Below are 20,476 nucleotides of genomic sequence, written 5' to 3'. Positions count from 1 at the left end.
ATGTCCCCTAGTCTGTGTCCCTAAGCACCTGGAGATATTTCTTTTGACCCAGGATCAGGCTTCAGACCCACTCTGGGAAAAAATGAGATGTGGGGACACTTACTCCAGGGCTGGGGGGTAGGGAATTAAGGTCCTGAGAAGCTTCACTCCTTATACAAAACAGCCTCTAAAACACATCACATCGAATCTGCACACATTGGTTCAAACTTCAGTACCTCCACACCTTCCCAGTGGGGATTTTAATTGTAAAGTAACGAAATATTCTGCCAAACCTCCTTCTCAAGATGTAAGAGGTAAAAGGAAGGACGGAGAGGTCAGTGGCCGAAGTAGACCTCAGGAATCTTCTGACCAACTTTCAGCCATTAGGGATATGGAAGGTGGTAGGGGTGGCTGATGGGGAGGCGGCATCCAAGAGGCCAAACGGGGTGGGTGGCAGGCGGGGCGGAAAGGAGCTGAGCAGGTAAAAGGTTATTACGGAATTGCTTCCATAAAATCTGGGGCTGTTGTAAAACTCTCTGCTTTCCAAAGACTTTATTTCCTCCTTGCTAACATCCCCCTTTTTTCTTTTTACAGTGCTGTTCCTGGGAGGGGGTGGCCAAAGGACACCAGGGATGGAAGGCAGTCAGGCTCCAAGTGGCTGAGCAGGTTTGTGAGAGGCCCAGGGAGATGTAAGGTAAGGCAGCGGGACACTGCAGACCACCGTCACCCAGGCCAGAGGACAAGAGACTGCCGAAGGACACTGTTGTTGGCCTTTGCTCACCAGGATAGTGGGTTGAAAGCTGTGTCTCCCCTGGGCTGGGGGTGGGTCTCCCAAGAGCCCCTCCACCCTAGCAGAGGCCTCTTGTTCAGAGATGCCCCTAGCCCTCCAAGTCAGCCTGGCGCCAGAGCCCCATCCTGTCGGCCTTTTTCCCCAGCCCCTTTCTACATTTCCTCTGCTTCAAGCAGGGGCGTGGGGTGGGGGGGTAAAGTTTGGGAACAAAAGTTAGCTTATGCTTTGGGCATCCCCCTCCCTCTGCCACCACTTCTAGTTACTCCTTTCCTGGGCAGAGAGCCAGCAGCCTGGAGAGGGCTAGGTTCAAAGAGGGTATCACAGCTTTGCCTTGCCCACCCCCCTGCTCCATCTCCTGTCACTCCGTCAATCTGAAATGAACTAACTGCCCATCAGCCTGGATTCCCCAGCAGCCTCCACAGAAGGCCTCTCTCTCAGGAGGTGACCCTCAGGACCTATGTAAACCCGTAGGCCAGACCAAGGGTCCATGGGGAAGCCTTGGCCACTTGGTGAGGAAAGAGCCAGATGAGAGATTGGGATTTTTTGGACTGTGCTCTGCCCCACTGGGGGGCCTGTAGGCTAGAGTGCAAGGGGTCCTGATGTTCCCTTTCAGAACGGACATACTGAGTCCTCTTCAAGATTCTTGTTGAGGTTGAGACCCCTCCAAAGGTTTACAGAGAACGCAAAGACCCCCTGTGTCTGTTGAAAGCAAACATTTGCTGAGTTGGGAAGACTATTTTTTGGAAAGCCTGAAACTAGACAGGAGCCCAAGACCCCAAAGCAGGAAGCTTGAAGGTCCAGCTACCACCCTTAGCAGAATGTTCCCTGTTCCCCCTTTCCCTCCCAACACACACTAAAAAGTAAAATAAAATACAGAAGTGGGAAGACAGCTTAGAACTTCCCAGACCTGTTCTCTGGAGAACCTGTTTACCGTTGTGCAAGTGTGATCACTAGTCCTGGCTCTGCTTCACTCCTCCTCCCACGCACCCACAACACACTCCTCCAGCTAGGCAGGGAGCAGTAACTGCAGTGAGCCGGGTGGTTTAATGTCGTTGTGTTCAGAAATCCAGGCCCAACGACATGAAACTACCTGATTCACTCAGCAGTTCCAGGTCAAGGGCTTGCTGAGGGCAGGCCCTTGCAGCCATTTCTGGGGCCCAAACAACTGGCCAGTTAACTTCATTTTCCTTCACTTCTTCCCCAACAGAACCCTGCTGCCAGTAAATAATGCTTCCAAAGACCCTGAGGACGTCTCCAGGCAGAACCACCCTGGAGCTTGTCCTAGCAGCTCAGACTCCAGAACTTTTGCTCTTTCCCAGGAGCTCCGGCTGCAGGGGACTCAAGGCACAGCCCCAGGTCACCCCCTCTCAGCCTCTGGCTCTCCGGCTGGATGTCTTCACAGAGAAAAAGATTCTTCAGCTTCAAACTGTTATCAAGGTGCGTCTACACACACCACAGGTCTAGGGCCTAGATTCCTGGGTCACACAGGGTAGCTCTGAGAGGCCCAATCTTCAAGTTCTGCACCAAACCAGCTCTGCGACTGGGATAGAGACGGGAGGTGGAGAGGAGTACTGAGCAAGTGACTGTGGCAGAGGCAGAAGGAGCAGCTGAGCCAGGAGGAAGTATTTGGGAGCTGGAAGAGCAAACAGAAAATGACTGGAAGGGACAGCGGATTGAAATGAAATTTCCACCCTGCTTGAAATTGCCGGGACCCCAAAGACTGAGCTGTCCCAGGCAAGACAATCCATTCCGAATTCACAAATGAAGCCGGGAGGATGAGGACTCGGACTGGGGTGCAGAGAACAAGGCTGCCTCTTCCTTCGGGACCATCCGTCTGGGACCTCAGCTCCCAGCCGGCCACCAAGGTCCCCGACTGCCACCTCTACCCCGCCAGACACCCGCCACTCCCAGGTGCCGCGCGGCGGCCGACTTACCTGGGCGGCGGCGGCGGCGGCGGCGGGAGCAGCCGTCGGACGGCGCGGGCGGTGCGGGCGCTGCGGAGCAAGCGGTCCCGTCCCTGCCCTGCCCGGCTCCCTCCCGCCCTCGCCCCGTAGGCGAGCGCCGCGTGGCCACGTGTCCGACGGGGAAGTCCGAGGGAGCGAAGGAGCCTGCCCGGCCTCTGCTCCCCTCCCGGGTATAAATCTTGGGGACCGGGAATACAATAAAACTTCACCGTGTTGATGAACTTCAAATGGTTTACATCCCCTCCTGTCCTGAAAAGAAAGACGGCCGGGGCCGGGTTAAAAGGAAGGGGGAACAAATTTACGAGCCGCGCAAGCATCCGCCTCGGCCTTTCCTTTTGCGGGAGCAGACTGTGCCCGCGTGGAGAGAAGTAGCCTCGGCCCTCGGGACTTTGCGTCGGCGGAGCCCGCCGCCGGGGCCTCTTCTCCCGAAGGAGTCGCCCTCGCGCACCCGCGCGCGCGGCGGCCCGGCGGCCCACGGCCAGGACGGGAAGACACCGGCGAAGCTGAATTCCCGCGCCACGCGCACAGCCTGGGGCTCGGCTCCCAGCTCGTGGTCAAAGCGGAGCTGGGCGCCCTGGTCCTTCCCGGCTAAAGCTCGGCCCCGCCAACCACGCCCTATGGCCTCCAGTCTTGCATCTTTCCGCTGAAAGCGGGTTTTTTTTTTTTCATCCGTAGCGGCCAGACCTTTGCCCTGCCCCGCCCCTTTATTGCCAGGTACTTGAGGGAGGGAGAGGGGTCAGCAGACCCAAGTGGGGCTGAGCGGGGCAGGGGCTCCCAGAGGAGAAATTGAGGGGCCGGGCTTCGCCACAGTGGAAGTTCTGGCCAGCGCTGAGTAGTGTCTGAATTGGCGTCTCGAGCTCTGCCACCGTCTCCTCTCCTGCTCCTTAAAAGCCTCAAAATCACATAAAAACAACAATTACCCGGACCTCCACTACCCTCTCCATATATTTTTATTCCTGTTCTGGACCACTGGATTTCACAAAACTCTGTGGAATCCAGGTTTGGAATTGTTATTAGGCCATTGTGAACCAAAACTAAAAAAAATCTTTTGGTTTTGGGCTCCAGATAGCTGGGAGTGAAGTTATTAAATTCCTGCTTACTGTCTGCTGGAGGGGCCTGGTTGGGTGCACTTCTGGGTGGGAGAGCAAAGGAATTCAATCATGCTCAGTTACACACACACACACCACACACACACACAAGAATTCAGGTCACAGAGGCCCTGGAGGGCTAAGATGTGCTCAGGTTCAGGCAGGGCCTGGGACAGGACTGAGGCCCAGCTGCAGACCCAGCTGGGGGATTGGTGCACTGACAGCACCCTCCTTCCACAAACACACACAGGTGTGATGCTATGCCACGGCAACTCCATGCCTCCTCCCTCACCCCCAAGAAAGGGCACCTAAACACTGCTGGAGATTTTAAAAAATTGATAAAAAATGGAATGTGCAGGGAAAATACTTAGCTAGTCTACAGTTTCCAAATTTTCTGTAAGACTAACTCTGCGGCAAGCAGAACCACTCTGCCCCCAGCCAGTGGAGAGTGGGGGCAGTGCCCTCTGTCCCTTTTTTTTACCAAGAAGGAGGAGGGGGGAGCTGTTCACAGCTAGAGGACAGGAAGTAGCTTGTTTCCATCCCAACTTCATTCCAAGATATGCATGGTGGGGGGTGGAGGGAGCTCTGGCTCCCCTTCTCATTATGTGCCCTAACTCCTTCATTTTGCTCTTTGTTGTGATATATTTTTATTAAAAATACTGTGATGGCAGCCACTGGCAGTCACCCCTTCTATCAAGATTTGTTTCTGAGAGCTGTTAGCAATGGGCGGTGGGCAGGACTAGGGGGCCAGCAGTTTCCACACCATTCAAGACTGTTATTACTGCCCCCTTCCCCACTCTATGGGCCTGCCATGGGGACAGGTCAGTGTGCTGGCTCCCTGCTCATTGCTGATCTGGTTCTCCATTGCTTCCTGGGCTGAGGAAAGGGGACTGAATTCGTTTTAAAGTACTAGACCCTGGAGTACCTGGAAGCACAGGCTTAGAATGATGTACCGTGCACACACAAGTTTTTCTTCCACCTACCCTATCCCCAGAACCCAGGCCATGAAGCCCAGTTTTAAAAATTAAACTATCTTCATGGGGCTGAATGACACATCAAACACATTCCTAAAGATGCCAACCAGCCTTCTTATTCTGAGGTCATCTGGCCCCAGAGGAGTTAATTTCCAAATACTCAGCACAGACAACCACCGACAGGGGCGCTGGTGTCAACAAGCACCCTCCTGAATGTCACTCATACCCTGTTTGAGCTGACGGTCACTTAGTGAATAGAAGCCATTTAGGCAATGTTTCTTTTCACCATCAAGCATTTTCTGAATACATTCCCAAAGTATGTTGATCACCAAATTATTCAGAAAATTGAAAATGCAGATGACCATACTGTAAGATTTAGGAAAACTTTCCCCTATTCCCTTCCCTCCTTGAAGTTAAAGCAGAATTCTAGCATAGTTGGTCGGGGCTGGACAACTTGGGTGGTGAGAGGAGGCAGAATAGACACATGCGGAACACAGGATCCTCAAAGAGGGTAACAATGACACCCCCTTCGTTTAGTGAGTCTCGAGAATAAATGTTTCTGCCTTCCTGGCTCGTCTTACTTCCTAGGGTTCATTATTGAGGGGTGTGGAGGGAGTCTTCAGATAAGTTAGAGGTGCCACAAACCGCGCCTGAGACCCAGGCTGGATATCCCCCGCCCATTTTCTGGCCTCCGCTGGGGAAGCGGCTCTGGTTGCAGGCGGGTGAGGCTGAGGCTGCGGCCGACCTCTAGGCGGCGCCCTGGCGTTGAGTTCCCGCTGAACGAGATCCTCGCACAGCTCTGCGTCCCGCGCCCGGTGAAGCGACCGGTTCTTGCAGACTCACTGGGCTTGGCACTGGAGTTGCCGGCCGGCGCGTCGCCTTTGGCGCCCTCTGTCAAGCAAGAGACACACGGTAAAATGAGTGAGGTTTGAGAAACGAATGGAGGCTACTCAGGGCTCCAACCGCTCTTCACCCCACCCCACCCCAAACCCCACCCCAATCCCCAACTCTAGGGAGCCTCCCACAGCCCAGATCTCCTTTGAGCTCTTCAGAAGCCAGCTCAAGGGCAGCGCCGGAGTCTTGACCGCCACCCCGCCATACACACAGACACACACGCAGCTGGCAAAAGAAGACTGCGGCCTGAAGAAATTAAGTGGTTAACCCAAGATCAGAGAGGCTGTGATAAGTGGTGAAACAGAGCTGGAGGTGCCCAGAACTCCTTCATTTCGCTCTTTACCATGCTATATTTTTATTTAAAAAAACATTGTGATGGCAGCTACTGGCAGTCACCCCTCTTATCAGGATTTGCCTCAGGCAGCTTCCACACCATTCAAACTGTTATTAGCCACCCCACTGTCACCCCACCCCCACTCCACCCTAGGGGCCCACAGGTCCTCTGCTCTGAATGAATGTTTTTACCCCAAATTATGATGACCCCCACAAAAAGTGTCTTTCTTGTAAGCAAAATTCATTTCTAGAAAGTTAGACATTAGGGGTTGTCTATGCTGGAAGTTTAGGGTTTTCTGGATTTAGGAGTTGGAGGAGCATATAAGGGAATTGGAAGTGATATAGGAGCAAATCAGCTAAGATCAGGAGTCAGACAAATCCTGCTGCCTCTCTCCCAGGACACGACCAGGTAGGCACTTGCCACCTCCCTAGCTGTGTGTGACCTATCATGGGCAAGTGCCTCAGGTTCTCAAAGACCTGGATGAAAATGACCAATATTGGAGGGGGATGTTGTGAGGCTTGAACACCTTGTAAAAGAGGCCCTGATAACCAAGAGAAGGTGTCGGATACAGGCCTGTCCCACAAACCCAAAAGAAAAGGAAGTTCAGGGCAGGCAGTCAGGTCACTTTCCTTGGCCTGAATGGGGTCTATTCAGCTATAGGAGTGTGGAGGTAGGGAAAAAGAAGCCTGGTTCAGGACCCAGCCCCACTGAGCCTGAGCTCAGAGATGTCCAGAATCTGAGACACAAGGAATAGGAGAAACTGGGACTGCTTTTCCCCTTCCCCCAAAGTAGAGACCCCATTTATACTGCAGAGTCCACTGCCAGACATTTCTTAGGACAGAGGTCCTGGAGAATCCCCAGTAGGAAAAGAAGGGAAGGAGAAGGGCGAAGCCACCACCGGGCCGGGGCAGCAAAGGGCAGGGACCTACAGTGGTGCAGAGCATGGGGGTGACATCTGCCCAGGTCCGTGGCCCGGAGCCCCCCGTTCCCAGCCAGGCAGGGGCTGCGGACTCCTAATTACCTAGCGGACATCTGGAGCAGCTGCGCCCTAGCTGGCCTCAGGCACATTATTCCACTACAAGCCCTATTTTCATTTCAGAGGCTGAGTCATAAAAGACTCTGGAGGCAGGATATTTGGGTCTGTGTGTGTCAGCATTCTTGTGTGTGTGAGTGCGTGTGCGTCCAGGAGGCGTCTGTGCATCTCACTGTGATTGCCCAATCGATTCACAAAAGTTAGGGGGGAAAATGGAGCAACATCAGGCGAATTCAACTAGGAACATACTGTTGGCCTCATTATCCACTCATTTCAAGGGAAAGCATTTGGGGCTCGGAATTAGCCAGTTAATTGCATCACTTTTTTGTTCACTTTAGGGCAGGAAAAACTATCTGCATTCTATTCAAACATTACATATTTCAACAACTTTAAGATCTTTTCATTGTCAATTTTCTTTCCATCCCCATTATACCAGTAGAGCATTCAGATTCGCCAGTATCACATTATTACACACACAGGCTTCATGCTCAGAAAAGTAACTCAGTTTCTGCATCTGCAAAATCTGGATGTCTTAACTCTTAGGGTTGTTGTAAGGATTAATTAAGGTACAGTGCGTCCAGGATTTAGTACAGGGTCTGGTGAACAGGGAGCATTTAGTAAGTAGTAACTGTTAATAACAAGGAGGAGAAGAGGTGAAGGAGGAGGAGGGAAAGGGGAAGGAAGAAGCCTGCTTTGTTCTCAAAGAACCAGTCTAGGTTGGAGGGTGTACATCTCAGCCTGTGTGTGTATAATGTATTCTTTTGACTTAGAGCAATATCCATAAAAGTGAGGCCCCTTGAACCCCTTGGCCTATAACTACATCTTCAATAAGGAACAGAATTGTGGCAATTACCTGGCTCATTTCAGGTTCAAACTACTTTTAGCCTGAAATATCTGGATCTGGTCGGGAAAGGTCTGGGGAGTGGTGGCATATTCTTATTCAGCTTCTCAGTGAGCCTTTTCCTTTTGCTGGAGTGAGCAAGATCCTGCCTCAGAATGGGTAGAAAAGAAAGAGGGGAGGTCCAGAAAGCTGGAATTAAAACAGAACATGTGAGAGATGCTTGGTAAAAAACATGTCTTGCTCATTTCCTGGGTAGTCAGAGGCCTTGGAGCACTCCATGCTCCAGCCTCAGAAAGTCCCCAAACAAGCCACAGATTTTTATCTAGTGGGAACTTTCATTCCACATTCGACAAACATTTCCTGAGCACCTACTGTGTGCTCAGCACTGGGCCGAGCTCTGGAGCCCCAGTAGGAGCGGAGCCCTACCAGTTAGCAGTGCTGACTTGCAGCCAATGAGAGGTCTCTGCTCCAGAAACTAGTCTAGGGACTGAGGAAGGGGGACAGCCCTGCTGAGCACGAACTTCTGGCCAATGACAGCCTTGCCTTTTCAGGGCCAAAGTCCTGGTGCAGGGGCGGAGCTAAATGGTCTGATGACTCCCCCCTCCCATTGTCTGTCAGAAAGAGGCCAACTCCACGGTGGGGATGGCCTTGTGGGGGAAGGGTGGGGGAAGAGGAGCCAGAAGGGCTGAAAAGATGACTAGAGGCTCCTGACCCTCAGTCGGAAGTTCCCAAGAACACCAATTAGCTTTTTTTAATTAGTAAAGTACGGAACAAATGGGCATATATTTCTTCTGCTCTGATTAAAAGCATTTGGGTCAGGTGTTCACAGCCAGAATTATTCAGTTTAAGTTGTCCCAAGCAGAAAATTGTTTGTTTTTTCTTTTCAGGCAGGGGTCTGAATACTATTAGCCAACCATTGGCTTGTTACAGCCCAGAACTGCTGAACCTGATAGGTGGTGGTTATGTCAGCTCAGAGAGGGGCAACCAGGAATGGATTAGGGTCTTTTCTGCCCCATCACATTTGTTTGGAATGTGGAGGTAATTGAGGACCAGCCAGGAGGCATTAAGTTTAGAGTTTGTATGTGTGTAGGGGGAGGATGCAATAAACCAGATAATTTCCAGTCCCCTTAGTTTGTCTGAACATAGTCCTAGAAGGAAGTTTTTCACTTCCCAGACTCAAAAGAAACCTAATTTTTCCTCTGAGAGATCCAGCTTTAGGAGACTGGAGAGGCCAGCAAGCTATTACTAGGCTGTGGAAGAAGGGTTAAGTCCAAATAAGCCACAATACATGAGGCTGGGGAAGCTTGACTCCCAGGCCTGTCAAGGGCTACCTGCTGTTTGGTTCCTACTAACATGATTACAAAAACTTTTTTAAAGGATTTGGGAGCAAATCCTTTCCCATTTAGCCCAGAGTTCCAGCCTTTAACCTTGGCTAAGCGTTTAGCTTCACAAAAAGTTGGAGTCTCTGAGGAAACTAAATAGGTAGAACAGTAAGGGACACAAAAGAACATTCTATTACCAGATCCCTATTTGCTTGGTTCACAGACAGCATTATCTAAGGGGTTGTTGCCAGATAACCTTCCTTTCCCAGGAGTTCCAGTATTTTTTTTATTCCCCGGAAGGCTGCCCAAGCTTGACTTCCTCCAGCAGCTGGTCCCACCCCTGACCACTCCAAGATCAGCTTTCCCCAGCAAATCTCTTCCCACTTCCTGGAGCCCCCTATCCCGGGAAGGAAGGAAGGATCGACTCCCATTGGAAACCCAGACCCTACCAGTAGTGGAGAGAGGAATACTCCTGCATGGGTGTTTTTAAAGATGAAGGTTGTCCTAGCAAACACCAAGATATCAGCCACAGGATAAAAACTGAAGACCTATATTCACTGACCATATTTGGTCTCAGCATTTTCCACACATCAGCTTCTTTGATCAATACAAATAGAAGTTCTTAATCTGGTGTTCAAAGGGTCTGAAACCCTCTGAAATTGTGGGATTTGGTGAGTACTATAGAAGTGCATTTATCCCCCTGGGCAGGAGGGAATCAATAGCTTTCATCAGACTTTAAAGTACCAATGAATGACCCCCAAAAAATGTAAAGAAACTTTCATCCACCATTCACATACAAATGCCACAAACATGATGCTTAAGGAGCAGCAAAATAGATCTCTGACAAGATAAAGGAGAGGACAAACGACTGTGTATGCCACAAGGTGGTAGATACTGTCATCTGGCTTTCTCCAGAACAAGACCCCTGCTCGCAGGTGCTGAGGACTCCAGGACTGAAAGCTGGCCCACGATGACTAGTTTGGATCTTCTGCACCCTTGCCCACGAGCAGAAAGCACATGCAAGGTGTCTGTATCTCTAATCAAAATGAATATGGGCCTCTCCTCCACTGGGGCCTGGATCTTTCCCAGTCATTTGCCACCTTGTCCTGAGTTGGTCCACACCGAAAAAGAACGAAAGTTTCAGGATCAGTTTTCCCTTCACAAATTCCTTTCCGCTCTTGGGGAACGGGGGATGGGAAATAGTTCCTGATCTCTAGCTCCTTCAGCTTCAGCCAGGCCTGTGGTACTGCATTTAAAGCTGGGGAGCCGAGACGGCCAGCCAGAGCTGCTCGCCAAAACCTTAAAGTTCTCTTGGCTCCGGGCTGGGCGCGGAAAAGGGCGCGAGAAACGGCTGGACAGGTAGACAGAAGCAGACGCAAAGAAAGGGGCCCTCTAAGGCCGCCGCCGCCAGAGAGAAGAATGACAAAAGTGAAGTGAAACAGCCCGACAGGAGATGGGAGCTGGAGCGCGGCGAGCAGGTGGAACAGCCCAAACCCGCATGCCGAGAAGGACCCACAGGGGCCGCCGAGGCAGCCAGCCGCGTCTCCATTTCCCATCTTTACTGGGAGGTTAATGACCTCGTCAGCGCCCCCTCCTTCCAAACTGCCCATTTACAACTCTTGCGTCTCTTAAAGGCTCTCTGATTAATTAGCCGGTTCTGGAGGATGGAGGTGCCGTTCCGCCGGGACCAGGCGGGTTGCGCTAAATCGTTTGCTAATTGTAGGGAGGAAGGGCGCAAACGGGGAGGAGAAATCCAGGGCAAGCGGTGCTGGTGCCGGTGGCCCGCAGGGAGCCGAGGAACTGTTCGTGAGGGGTAGCCTGGCGCTGAGACCCAGAGACCAGGACCAGTTCCTCTCGTAGCAGGACAGCGGGGAGAAGATGCTCACTAGGAAAGGGCGCCCGGATGCCCCTTGGAGTGAGGAGCTGGGTCAGCGTTTACAGCTGTTCCCCGCGGCAGTGGCTGGACGAGGGGCCCCATCTCCTCCCATTAGACAGAAGAGGTTGTGAGTTCACAGGCCCTTGGCGTTGCGGCGTCCGAGGGAGCACCTGTGTAACCGCAGCCTCTCTTCGTCCCTTAATTGTCGCTTCCGGACGCCTGGGCCGGATTTGAAAGCCTCCTTTCTAATCCCTTTGCCAGGCTCCCGCCTCTGGAGGCCCGGGACTGGAGCTGGGCCCTCCCAGACTTCCAGATTCCACCCCTGCGTCGCCAACCTGCGGCTGGGCAGTCAGCGGATGGGGCTGGAGGCACGCGGAGTCTCAGGGTGCCCCTGACCCTCTTCCGGACGGCAACTCTACGGCTCTGCTCGGCCGCCTCGCTGCCAGGCGACCTTCCCTTCCTCCTGCCTGCAAGGAGGAGGCAGTCCTGGAGCCGACCAGCGGCTCTTGCTGAGATCACTCCGCGCCCAGCCTGGAGGTGCTTGCTGGTCCCCAGCGGCGCCCTGCCAGGAGCCCTCGGCGCAAGGAGACTCCAGATAGGATTTGGGTGGGTACGTTCTGCGCGGTCCCAAGCATGTCTGCAGTCGGCGACCAAGGGGCACAGCGGTCTCAACCCCTCGCCATGCTGGGACGACCATCCCAATCCCCACGGCGACCTGGTCCCCCTGCAATGACACGGTGTCTCTCAGGAGCCTCAAGGCAGGGGACATCTCAGCTCTCAGAAGGAGCTTCATTCCCCCCGGTTCACCTTAGAGCCCAGGAGCCCGGTCCCGGGGACCAAGGAGAAAACGGACTGAGGAAGAGGTAAGAGGTTTAACGAGTAGAAAGTAGACCCTGTCTCTTTATTGTTTGGAAGGATGAGGTCTCTGGATATTGGCTTCTCTCCCCATAAAACAATTTTGGGCATTCTGACCAGTCCTTGGGAATCAGGGCTGTGCCGAGGCCTTGGCCACAGTTGTAAGGAGAAATTTTGTTGATGGTGGAGGCTATAGAGTTCATAGTTATTTTTCTTATTATTAATATCCAGGTTATTTCGCACTAAGCCCTTCTTGCCTCTACTCCAGCCGAGATTCAGCCTTGAACAGCAGCCCTGGAGTACTTGAAAGGGGAGAGCAAGAAGGAGGTAACTAAGAGACACCCCAAGATGTGCAAAGGGCAGTACTGGAGCGGTGCTTTGTCCTTAATTATCCCTGCAAGGTAAAGTCTGGTGTTCCTATAGTTGAGGCTGAGGGGGTGGGGGTGGCCTGAAAAGGGTAGGGGATGGACAGAAAGTGGGCAAAGGGGTGGCCATTCCAGCATCTTCCACAGGAAGAAGGAATTGAGATTTGGATCCAACTTTCAGGCTCAAGTAGCTTTTGCCCTTTGCTTTACCGACAGAAATGGGGAGAGGAAGAGTGTGTGCCTGGGTGCTGTGACAGGTGGCAGTTGACTTGGGAAGCACTGAAGTATCAACTAGACGGAAAAAAATGAGGACCAACATTAACGACCATTATGTGGGTCTCAGCGTGTTCCAGACACAAACTCCTCAAATCAACCCAAACAGGACTTCTTAGAGTCTGACATTCAAGGAGTCTGAACTTCTCTGAAGTTGTTGGATTTTATGGTTCTATAAGAAAGCACTTATCACCTTCTAAGAAGCTCTGGGAGGAGAAGGTAGGGGTGGGGTACATGGGGAAAGGAAGTGAAAGGCTCCAAACCCTGCAGTCAAGCTCCCTAAATTCTGAGTTCTGGGTCCCAAGATCTGAAACCTCAAGCTGAGCCCATCCATACATTGCCAGACTGAAGACTGGAAGATTGCAAGTGAGCCAAGGAGGCAGATTTTCTCCACTGTTTTCTGGATGGTCTGGGTGTCTACAAATCTGGGTGTTTTCAGGGATTTTTTTCCTTTCACCTATTCCCAGAGGGGCTCTGGAGCCAATGGGGCAGCCAGGTAGGAGAGGGATCTGGACCTCCACCAGTCCCATGATCTAACCTCCCCTGGTGAACAGCCCACCTGCCAGCTGGGGCCAACAGCATTTGAAATCTGATTTTGCTTTAATTAAGCCAGGAAGAGAATTTGGTATGAGGATTGGTCAGAGACTAAGTTCCCAGCCTAAAAGAAGCTTCAGTCATCGGCCAGTGCCTTCCGAGTTGGTGGGAAGGCAGAACTGCCAACCATCTGCTGGGGGCGGAGGTCTGGATCTCAGTGTGGAAGAGTGTGGAGCTCTCCTTCATGGCCTCTGAGGTCTCCCTCCGTGCCTTGCCGGGAGGGTAGTAAAGACTTTCCTTGCATTTCTACTGGGGCCTGTGCACGTGTATGTACGTGTTGGGGTGGTAGTTCTAAACTACTGCAGAGGGCGGCAGCTCACCTCCTGAAGAGCCCAGGGCGATTTGGCTGGGAGTGGAAGGAGGCTTCACCTCCTCTGGGCTCAGGAGTGAGGAGGCCTCTCTAGACTTGGAGCCTAGTGCTCCAGACCCGGGGGGAAAAGGAGGAATTGCAGCTCCAAAGGGGGATGTAGAGGGAAGATCATATCAGAAAATGCCCCAGAACTCCCTCCAAGGCTCAGGGAAATACAGAGAAATGCAAATTTCCACTGAGGGAAAACATCCTCTCCATTATGGGTCTTTGTGCTTCCATTGATTCTGGAAATTACAGTTCTATGCCGTACGTTTCCATGTTTAGCATGTGCAGAATACATGAAATATACTGTGCCCCACTCTACTTGGGAAGAGGTGGGGCATGTAGGTGAAAATACGAACTTCCCACCTGCTACATTTGTTATTGAGCACAATTGGGAGCTCATCCCTTCATGTGCCTTTTGCACATTTGTATAAATACTATCTACATGGTGCTTTAATACTGGGAGCCATGTGGCTGCCCTGATACAGGATTCCTCACTGACTCCTGAGGGTTACTAATTTCTAAGAGACCCCACAATATCCACCATGCGTTCCCCTTTATGCCTTTTCAAAGGAGAATATTGACCTGGGTGTCAGTTCATACAGATTGAGATCCTTTGCCTGCTTTCCGTCCCCTCCCATTATCATCAGGCCCCGCTACAAAAATGCATAGGCATCATTTTTGTGGGTGTGAGTTTCAAGTAAGATGGCGGCGCCAGGCAGCCCTTAGCTTCAGAATTAGGCTCTTCCAGGCAGGAGGCCACCGGAACCCCAGAACAGTTTGGAGGGCAAAGAAACCCAGGCCCCTGTGTGGCCGGGAAAGGTGATCAGAAGCAAGAGACTCCTCAAGCATTCTCCCGCATCCCTGCCAGGTAGCTGAAAGAGCGGATTCTGTACCTTAAGAGGCCTGGGGCTCCCATCTGGACCTAGAGTTCCAGGCCACTTTCTAATTTCCATACAGAAAGAATAACCGTTGTCCCTTTCCAAGCAACCCCCACCCACGAGGCCGCTCAAGGCAGCCTGCCCCCTGTCTGTCTGGCTACATCTGCTTGGAATACGGGGTTGAGAGCGGGGAGACCCGGCGGAGAGGGCCTGAGGCTGCTGCGGACACTCAGCACCCGGCTCTGCGGAGCCAGAGTTGCGGGGTAAGGATGGGAGGCGACCCCCTGCCCTCTTACACATCTTCGCTTGGAAAGGGAGAGTTCGAAGGGAGCAAGCGGGGAGGCCAAGGCGTTACGGGGGCGCCCGGCGCCCACTGGGGAGGCTGGATCCGTCCACACCTCAAGGTTAACTGGAGGCCGGCGTCAGTCTCTACCGATCAGTCCCTAGAGTGCGGCCGGGTAATTGCCCAGCCCCAGAGGGGTCTTTCACGCCCCTCTGCCCTGTGTGGTCGCGGTCCCCAGCGGCGAGAGGAAGGGCGGGGAGTGTCTCACCTACCTTTCCGATCCGCGCTGTCCTCCGCGCGTCTGCATCGCCTGCAGGGACCTGGGGCTTTGGGCGCGACGGAGCCTGGAGACCGAGGGGTCGGCGCCGGGGGCCAGGAGCTAGGCGGCTCCGGGTCGCCGCCCCCCGCCCCGCCCCTGTGAGGCCTTCTGGCCCAGGGTCTCTGGGGCGGCGGCGGCGCCGACAGCTCTAGGGGCGCGAAGGGACTCATACGTCCTCTGTTCCCCTGGCGCCGGCGAGCCGGGGGTGGATGGGGAGGACAGGGCCCGGGCGGCCGATTCGCGCGGACGCCACCTTCCTCCGTGTCCGCCCCGGCAGGGCTCCGCCTATCTCACCTGCCCCCGCCCTGGGGCGCCATCGGATCACCGCGCCGCGGTTCCCAGAGAGGGCCTTGAGCGCTTTTGCAAGGCCAGAGCCGGAGAAAAGGCGCCGAGATGGCCAGCAGATAGAAGAGAGAGAGAGAGAGGGAGAAAGAGTGGGTGTTTGGGGGGGGGCGGAGGGGGGCGAGAGAGAGCAGAAGAGAGAGAAGCAGAAGCAGATGGAGGAACGCTTCCTCGAGAAACCGCCAAATGTAGAAGTAGACAAAAGAAGTAGGGGAGAAAGCAGAGTCTGGGAAACAGAGAAAAGCCCCGGTCTTCTGAAGCGAGCGACAAGTTGTCCTTGGGCGTTGGGAGTGTGAGAAGGGGGGTCGAGGCCAGAGAAGTCTGAGAAAAGGAGGGGGCGTGCAGACCCTTGGCTGCAGGCGACCGATTGTCGTAGCGGACGCAGAGCCCGGAGAAGCAAATCTAGGTCCTCGGTCCGCCGCCCTACCCCGCCCTGTTGCAACCCATCTTTAGCGTAACGCAGCCAGCCAAGCCACCTGGCAACTTTCTGCGCTCCCTTCCTAAGGCCCCGCCTGTCTAAGGCTCAGCTTCGCCTAGGGTCACCAGGTTGAGGGGTGCACTTCTACCTGTTCCTTTCTTTTGTTCCCTGGGCCTTAAGTGAGGTTCTCCCATTGAATGAACAGGACAAGTGAGGCTAGAGGGAACAACCTTGGCCAAGGTCAAAGGAAGAGCTTAAAAGTTCTACTTTTCATCCCAGCCCTTAAGACCCCTTTGCGATTTAGCCTTTTAGGTTACCAGAGTGTCATCCTGAAACCACAGGCTTTTGTCTTTAGTTCTCTTTGAGACCCAAATAGAGACTCCAATTTATCAGTAAAATGGCCACAAATAGGTTGTCTTCCAGCCTTACTGACTCCCAGCCTGATGATCTGCAGGAGTTGCCTGGCCTCAGACCTTTCTTCTCAGTTAACATGAGGCTGGGGCCGCCCTCATTATCCAGTCATTTCCGGCAAATGGTTGTCCAGGGGAGGGTGGGGTGTATATGAGATCTGCCTCCTAGCCCTGGCTCTTCCACTAACTTACTGTGAACTTCTGCCCCTGCCCCCTCAGTTTGTTTCCTCTGTAAAATGGAGAAGGAGACTGCGTGATTTAGGTTTTGCCTCTGCATCCTTCTCTGGTTTGCAAGTTCTGGTGAACTTGCTCTGCTGAGAGAAAAAGATATCCACACATGGTGATTTTATTCTATAGTCACTCAAATATGAATATAGAAATATGACAAATTAAATTTTGCTTCCATGAATGAGTCTATTTTTCTATTTTCCTTTTCTGTACTTTTTATTGGTGTATAGTATAAATGACTATATTAAGGACACTAGTATCAAGTATATGTCTCCATGTATTTTTGCTTATGTACACATATGTAATTATCACTTAGATCAAGATATTTCCAGCCTGCCAGAAAACTCTCATATAACTCCTCCCAATCAATAGCCTTCTAGTCTATAACATACCCTCTCCCAGAAGTAACCATTATTCTGTTTTCTATCACCATGGATTAGATTTGTCTGTCCTTGAACTTCATATAAATGAGGTCATGATATGTATTCTTTTGTGTTTGGCTTCAAGCTGCTCAGTATGTTGTGTGTGAGACTCATCCATATATTGCTGTATATAGCAGTAGTTCATTCTATTCATTGTCATATTCCATTTGGTATCATATTCCATTGTATGAATATATCCCTTTATATTTATCCATTCTTTTCTTGGTGGACATTGGGTTGTTTCCAGTTTAGGGTTTTTGTGGAAAAGCTGCTATTTGTGTCCATGTCTTTTGATGGACACCTGCACTTAGAAAAGACTCAGGAGTGGAAATGCCCGGGTCATAGGGTAGGAATATGTTTATCTTTGCTAACTACTAACAGTTTTCCAACGTGGTTGACCAATTTACACTCCCACCTTCAATGTATGAGATAGCCAGTTGCTCCATACCTGTTCATGCTAGCAATTCTGGTGGGTTTATAGCAATGTTGCAAGGTGTTTGTGTGTTTTTGCATTTTAAAAGTTGTGGTAAAACAATGAAATTTACCATCTTGACCATTTTAAGTGTACTGTTCAGTAGTTAATTATATTCACACTATTGTGCAACAAATCTCTAAAACGTTTTCATCTTGCAATACTGAAACTCTGTATACACATTGAGCAAAACTCCCCCTTTCCCCTGCTCCCCCAGCCCTTGGCAACCACCATACTACTTTCTGTTTCTAGGAGTTTGACTACTTTAGATATCTCATGCAAGTAGAATCATGCAGTTTTTGTCTTTTTGTGACTGCCTTATTTCACTTAACATAATGTCCTCTGGGTTCATCTCTATTGCAGCACATGACAGGATTTCCTTATTTTCATAGGCTGAAAATTTTCCATCGTGTGTATATACCATGTTTTCTTTATTCATTCATCTACTAATAGACATTGGATTGCTTCTACCTCTTGACTATTGTGAATAATGCTGCTATGAATATGGGTGTGTAAATGTTTCCTTGAGATTCCATTTTTAATTCTTTAGGATACATATATATATGTCTTGAAATGAGATTGCTGGATCATATGATAACTCTATTTTTGCTTTTTTTTTTTTTTAAGAAATCATACTGTTTTCCATAGTGGCTGCACCAATTTACATTTACACCAACAGTGCACAGGATTCCTATTTCTCCACATACTTGCCACCACTTCTTGTTTCCAGATTTTGTTTGTTTGTTTTTTAGTAACAGTCATCCTAATGGGTATGAGGTGGTTTTAATATGCATTTCTTCGATGATTAGTGAGTTAAACACTCTTTCATATGTTTCCTGGCATATGTATATCCTCCTCTGTGAGAATCTTTTTTCATTAAAGAATTCATTCATTCAGAAACCATAGACTGGTAGGTGTTGGGAGGTATGTGGTAACAAAGACTTAGGCAGGTCCTGCAGTCAGACAGCACACATTCGAGAGGAGTAGACAGAGAGGAAACCGGAAGCCGCTTTGCAAAGTGTCAGTAAACAGGTTCAGAGACCCTGCGAAGGTCCTTACCTAAACAGGGGACAAGAGAGGGGAGTCTTCCATTCATTTAAAACATATTTATTCTTAAACACAGAATTATGAGTCAAGCCTGGTGCTTTAATGTGTGTTTTAAAATATCCTTCACTTGTTCTTTTCCCATAAATTATATACATTTTTTGATTTTTATTAATACAAATATTGTAACAAGTAAAAATAAAACAAAACCCATAAATAATGAATAAAAATGAAGTTGATCATGTTCACTTCTCAGGGGTAACCAGTGTTAGCAGCCTGGTGTATTTTTCCTTATCTTTCTCTCTTGCTATTACAAAAAATAAACACACATACACAGAGAACTTTGCTTTGTTTGCTTGTTTATATGTTTTTTAAGAGATAAGAACAGGCTATATATAGGAAACTTTGCAGCCAGTTTATTTTGAGGATTTGGTCAAAGGGTATGTAAATTTCAATAGATGTTGCCAGACAACTTTCTTAAAAGGCTATAGTAACTGTTATTTCCACCAATAGTGCTTTTAATCCTTTAACATACGTGCCAGTATGATAGAAAAAAGTTCTCTCTGTGTATTTCATTTGTCTTTATCGAATGTTGGAGACTCTGTCCATCTTTTCATGTATCTGTTGACCATTTGGATGTGCTCTTTATATATACATATATGTATATAATTTCCCCCTTTTTACTGAGTATTTTAGAAATAAACAAAATATCCTGTATCTTACAGCTATCAACCTTTTATCAGTTGTCTGCATTGAAATATTCCCCACAACTTAATGATTTTGTTATGTTTTCTGTATGTTTTTAAAAAACGATCAAAGATGCATATTTTTCAGCACTAAACTATGTTTTCTACCTTTATCTTGCATCTACCTACCACTTCAGCATTTTATTAAAAATAATAATAATAATAATAAGGGAGAAATGTGGGATTCACATATAAATCAAGTATAAAAATCAAATGAATATTCATATTTGATCTGATTGTTTATAGTTCATAATGCGTGATCAAAACCGAAAGTTTCTGTGACGACTGCCCTTGTACTGTTCACCATGTAAGAACTTATTCACTATGTAAGAACTTGTTCGTTGTGCTTCAGAAGATCAGAGACTGATGAGAACTAGGCTTGGGGTGGATTAATGATTGTGCATTGAGTCCCCTGTACAGAATTTTACTGTTGTTAACTGTTAACAATCATTTGATCAATAAATATGAGAGATGCTGTCTCAAAAAAAAAAAAGATGCATATTTTTTATAGATATTTTTAGTGTCTGGCTTTATGTAGAAAATTCTCCCCAATCAATATGGTGTTCATATAGACACCTGTATTAGTTGTCTATTGCTACTATAGGAAAATTATTGCAAACTTGTTATCTTAAAATTTCTAGGTCATAAATCAACAAGGGTTTCCCTGGGCTGGAATCAAAGCAATGGAAGGGCTGTCTTCTTTTCTGGAGGATTTAGTGGAGGATCTGTTTCCTTGCTCATTCCAGTTGTTGGCAGAATTTAGTTTCTTGCACTGCCGGACCCAATTTTCCTTGCCAGCTGTCAATAGGACTCAGCTTCCAGAAGTCACCCTCATCCCTTGCCTTTTTCTTTCCTCCGTCGTCAAAGCTATCAACGGCCTGCCAAGTCCTTCTCATGCCTCAGATTTATTTTCCTTCTCTTTGGTCTCATCTCTGATTCAGCCAGGGAAAGTTCTCCAATTCTAAAGATGATGTGATTAGATTTATCACACCCGGATAATCCAGGATAAGCTTCCTATCTCAAGGTCCTTAAAAGTGTTTACAAAGTCCTTTTACTATGTAAGGTAACATTTATAGGTTCCAGGAATTAGGATTGGACTTTTTTTGGAGGGGGGGGGAAGCATTATTCTGTCTACCACAACACCCAAATGTTATTTTTTCTTATTTTTTAAAAGTGTAAGCTTTTAATATATCCGCAATTTACTTATATGTCTGGTGTGAGAGTTTAAGTTTGTTAACAGGCTTGATCATCTTTTCATATGATAATGGGCTCTTCTGTAGATTTCCTATTTAAAATCTTGGCTTATTTTAATAGTTGTTCTTTTCATTGTCATTTAGTGAGAGTACTTTTTTTTTTTTGGTAAATGTTAACCTTTAG

This window comes from Manis javanica, chromosome 4, assembly GCF_040802235.1.
Source record: "Manis javanica isolate MJ-LG chromosome 4, MJ_LKY, whole genome shotgun sequence".
In the NCBI taxonomy this organism is placed as follows: domain Eukaryota; kingdom Metazoa; phylum Chordata; class Mammalia; order Pholidota; family Manidae; genus Manis; species Manis javanica.
The sequence above is the reverse complement of the archived record's forward strand: the minus strand, read 5'-3'. Positions refer to the sequence as shown.